This window comes from Phodopus roborovskii, unplaced genomic scaffold (genome assembly GCF_943737965.1).
Source record: "Phodopus roborovskii unplaced genomic scaffold, PHOROB, whole genome shotgun sequence".
Lineage (NCBI taxonomy): Eukaryota > Metazoa > Chordata > Mammalia > Rodentia > Cricetidae > Phodopus > Phodopus roborovskii.
Window position 1 is genome coordinate 47,535 of NW_026126809.1, and position 5,441 is coordinate 52,975.

The following is a 5,441-nucleotide window of genomic DNA, read 5'->3' on the forward strand; positions in this document are numbered from 1 at the left end:
GCATGGTAGTCCTTGTCATACCACTGCCTCTTTGCAGGCACTGCAATGGAGTAAGGGCCCCTGGCTGGAGATATGGGTGTTCACCTGGAACCCATCAGGTCCATACTGATGTTCTGCAGCTCCATCCAGTGGTGCATCTGCTGCCAGATATGCTGCTCGAGCCCAGGCCACCAGGAGAGCTACAGGGCTAAACCAAGTGCCATTCCAGGCCAGATCATACAATCTGTGGCCACCTTGGTTGAACTTGAAAGCTGGTTGCTCACTAGTTTCCTCTCTCTTTGGTCTGCAGGACTAAGGGACAGAGGAGGGGCACCGAGGCCCCATGTGTGGGAGGAAGCTTTAGCTTTGCACACTTGCATGGATTTTAGTTGCTTCTTTGCCAGTGGTTCAGCTCAGATTTCTTCTAATAGTTGTAAACTCACCATTGTTCCCTGGCTGCTTAGAAACTTGCATCCGGAATTTTTTTTTCAACTCAGAGCCATTGGTGTTCAAGTTTTGGCAATGAACCCCGTGAATGCTATTGCTCTCTACATTTCCGCCAACCGCCTAGTGCTCAACCATGACCCTGGAGACCCCAAGGCATTTCAAGAGATTATCAGTATCCTGCCTTACTTGTGACAGTCCCTCTCTTGCTGTGTTTGTGGACATTTGCTACAAGATCCTATTGCACCCACCAAATCCACCTGTCAACACTATGTCTGCAAAACTTGTAAAGGCAAGAAAATGATGATGAATCCTTCATGTAGCTGGTGCATAGACTATGAGCACTTTGAGGAAAACAAGCAGTTAATCATCCTAGTAAACTGCTACAAGAAACTATGTGAATATATAACCCAGACAAGACTGGCACAGGACATAAGAGAAGCAGTTGACTGTTCTTCTGATATTTTAGCTTTACTCAATGAAGGATCATTGTTTTGTGAGGACACAGAGAAACCTTCAGACTCATCCTTCACTCTGTGTTTGACACATTCCCCTTTACCTTCAACCTTATAACCCACAGCAGATCCCCATGCTAATTTATCTCCAACGTCTGAAAGCACCCTCAGCATTGCTATTGACAGTTCTGTTGTCAATGGTTTGCCTAATTACAAAGGACTTTCAATAGATAGATTTGGTATAAATATCTCCTCACCTGAACATCCAAATATGATGGACATGTGTAATACTGTTGATATAAAAACTGAGGACCTGTCTGAGAGCCTGTCACCTGTCTGTGACATGGTAACCACTGATTTGTGCTCCACAGTTATTGATATCTGGAGTTTCAGTGAAGAGACAAAACCTGGTGACTCTTTTTTGCTGAGTGATGAGGAAGTAATCCGCAGTTTGGAGACTGTTTCAAATACAGAAGTTAGATGTCCTAATTTGTATACAAATTTGGAAGCCACTGTATCCAATGAAACTTTTTTGAAGCTTTCTTGCAAGTCTCTTAACCATAATATTTTTATGTCTACCAGCCCTACACCTCATGTGTTTGCAAGTACAGCAGCAACTCCAAAGGTAGCAAAGTTGAATCGAAAAAGAACCAGATCTGAAATTGACAGTGAAAAAGTTCAGCCACTTCCAATTTCTACCATTATCAGAGGCACAACACTTGGGGCTTCTGCTCCTGTGACGGTGAAGCATGAAAGGAAAATCATCCTTCAACCTATAGCTACAGTTTCCAATGGAGGCATAACACCCAAGACCACCAAAAGTGTACTTTTATCTACTAAAAGCATGAAAAATAGTCATGAACATGGATCCTAGAAATCCCACTCTAAACCCAAACCCGGTATTCTTAAAAAAGACAAGGCAGGAAAGGCAAAGATTCTTAATCATCATGCCATGCCAGGAAGTCCTACCATGACTGTGTACAAAAAGCCTCAGGGAAGGAAAGGATGTAAATGTGGGCATGATATGCAAAATCCAAGTAATCTTACATGCAGCAGACAGTGCTGGCGTTGTTACTCTAACCAGAGAGCCTGCGTACATTGCAGATGTTGTGTCTGCCAGAACTCCTACATGGCCAATGGGGAGAAAAAGCTGGAGGCATTTGCTGTTCCAGCAAAGGCCTTGGAGCAGAGCAGACTCACATTGGGCGTTAATGTGACCAGCAATGCTGTGCGCAACACAAGTACCAGTACCAGTGTACCAATGTCACAGGGTCCCCAGTAATGACATTTGATGGGAGATGCCACTATGTAAATATGTTTCTCATACTGGTTAATGAATAAAGCACTGTTGGCCAATAGGAAAGAAAGATAATAGGGATTAGGAGACAAGGAGGATAGATGAATTAGGAAGGAGGAGTCAAGATGGAGAGTCTGGAGAGAACAGAACCGCAGTTCCTCTGCTCTTGGTAAGACGACATGGAAATACATAGAAATGGGTTAATACTTAAAACAGAGCTAGCCGATGAGAAACTAGTAACTGGCCAACAACATAATATCAAATACGGAGTCTCAGTGTGTTAATTGGGGCTGGTGCGGCTGCAGGACAAGACTGGCAGCAGGAGAAAAAAAAAAACACACTCCTTACATATGGTGCCCACTTAAAATTTAACAAAAGCTTAAAAAGGTTTTAGAACAGAGACAAACAAGGTTTTTTGGTAGCAGTATTTTTCTTGGTTGGACTCTGCTTTGTGAGAGACAATTAGATATTTGCGCGGCTCCTTTAAGGGAAGGTTCCTGACTCAGCAAAAGCCGCAAAAAACCACATGGCTTTATAGAATCGCAGCTAACAATGTATTGCTGTGTATGAGAGATGGCAATGGCAGCGACCACATCTCCAAGCCGGCAGCATGTTTGCTGAATGACAGTGCAGACCAAGGCCGTGGGTACAACTTTCAGTGCTGGTGGAAAAAGTACCTGCCACCATCTTTGGTAAACCACAGCAGGAAAAATATGACTTTCATTTCAGCAATATTGTTGTTTACCAGATAAAAGACTCATGGCCAGAAAAATATAAACATTTACAGTAAAGACAAAATCATATTAAGAAAAACGTCTAAAGGTTTTCATTGTGTTTTAAAATATACATAGACATAGGGAAAAAATTAAATGGTATTAAAAAGACAAAGAGGAACTGGGTGTGGTGGCACACAACTTTAATCCCAGAATTTGAGAGACAGAGGTAAGCAGATCTCTTGTCATTTCAAAGTAAACCAGGTATGCAGAGTAAATTCCAGGACAGATAAGAGTTACATAGAGAAACCCTGCCTCAAAAAATAAAATGTAAAAGAAACAGAGTAATAATAAAGCCACATAAAGATGAAAAGCTCAGAGAGAATCTGGTTACTATATGGTGTTATATTGTCTTTGTATCTTTTGACTGCTTAGGAAATTACAACTGTTAAAACAAATGGTGCTGGATCAATCCAATTTATATATTTTAAAAATGCTTTGACTCAAAAATTTAAGTTCAAGTACAAGTTACTGGGGAAAAGGATTTCTATTTTTGTTTCCACAGAAAATGAAAAGCTCTGGATTCCTTCCAGACTAATGTGGTTTGAGCAAGCCAGACCCCCTGAAACAGCATACCAGGTGATCCTACATTTAAAACAGCTTGAACGAGCCAGCCTTGCAGACTACAGCCAGGATTTCTGTATCTTCTTAGGATCCCTATGACAGCGCCCCCTATCAGCAGGAAGTAATTTGGAAAGAACAACACCCAAATTCCAAAATATTGTTTATAAATGTTTGTTTTCATTTTAATGGGGTTGGTCATAAATGGTTAATGATCACAACCAATATGTTTTTAAAGGCAAAAAGGGGATTATGGTATAGATATGATTACTTTGCTTTGGAATGTATTTTCATTTATTGATCCAAATTTAAGGTCAATTTTGTGATATGTATATTTCTCCTCTTGTTTACGTATTGTGTTTATATAGCTCATTTATAAATGTAATGTATAATGTATGTATAATATATTACAGATTATAAATAATTACCTAGGATAGTCAAAGCTTAGAGTTAAGTTAGTTAGGTTTTTAAAGATACACAGAGATATATTTGAGAGAGATAGGAATTCTTCAAACCTTTCAAAGACCTACAGAATATGGCATTTAAAATGGTTTAGGCTTTTTCTTGACAGTGAGACATAACTGCTCCGGGCAATACCACCTGCATCAGAAACGAAGATGGACACCGAAGAAATGGGTTATGAAGTTTGCTTTCAGTATGGCAAGACTAGCCATTTGGACAAGATACTGCTCTTGTCTGGACTGTTTGACTTTATGCTGTATAAACTGGAATTTCACGACCCACAAAAAAGTGACTTCTGATTCAAGATGGAAATTGCTGCAGAGTTCCTGCTTCATGGAAGAGTGCCAGACAGAGAAAAATTACTGACGGATTGCCAGTACAAGAAGACAGTTTAAAGTTTCCTGCTTTACTGAAGAGTCTTCCAGACACACTATGGAATATGGGCTGAAGATGGAAGATTACAGAAGAACTTCAGGTGACTGACAAGGCGAGATGTCTCCGTCATTTCTAGAGTTTATATATTATCCTTCTGTTGTCTTTGATGGAGTTGAAGACAGATAGTTATGGTTATAGTGTTCCTTAGTTAAGCTTAAAGATTAGGTACATATAGGACTTTAGACACACAAAGATAGGATAGGTGATGGAATGTTTTCTTCAAATCATGCTAAATGTTAATGGACTAATTATTGTTAACTGTGATTCTTACTTGGTAACTGTTGTGCTATATATTTTGCTATGTTAAGGTTAAAACACTTCTTTTCATTTTAGACAGAAAAGAGGAGATAATGGGAGATGCCATTATGTATATATGTTTCTCATACTGGTTAATGAATAAAGCACTGTTGGCCAATAGGGAAGGAAGATAGGAGGGACTAGGAGACAAGGAGGATAGAGGGAAGTAGGAAAGAGGAGTCAAGATGGAGAGTCTGGAGAAAACAGAACCGCCTTTCATCTGCTCTAGGTAAGACCACTTGGAAATACATAGAAATGGGTTAATACTTAAGACAGAGCTAGCCGATAAGAAACTAGTAACTGACCAACAGCATAATATCAAATACAGAGTATCAGTGTGTTAATTCGGGCTGGCGCAGCGGCGGGACAAGGCTGGCAGCAGGAGGAAAAACCTTATTCCTTACAGACATTTTTAGCTGCCAGTACAAATGATAACAAAAGATTGAATGAATCTATGGATATGAGATTTGAATGTTAACTCAGTGACTTGAAGCCTACACCTCGTAGGAAATAGATACAGTTTTATGGCAGCTATAATTCTGTTGGTTTAACTTGCCGGAGTTCCTGCGTATAAATCGCTTGTATCGAGTGTTTTCATTGCTAAGTTATATGCGTTAGTGTCTTGGAATCAGTGTGCATATAATGCAGGAGTAACCCTACAATTATATGTTCTCAGTTCTTACAGAACCTCATAGTTTGAGAACAAATGCTGATGCAAGATGCAACTGATTTATACAA

At 39.9% G+C, this 5,441-nt stretch overlaps 1 pseudogene; it reads left to right on the forward strand.

The window, feature by feature from the left end:
- The first annotated feature begins 501 nt into the window (after positions 1–501).
- On the forward strand, positions 502–5,181 carry LOC127214602 (E3 ubiquitin-protein ligase MSL2-like; annotated as a pseudogene).
- The last annotated feature ends 260 nt before the right edge of the window (positions 5,182–5,441 follow it).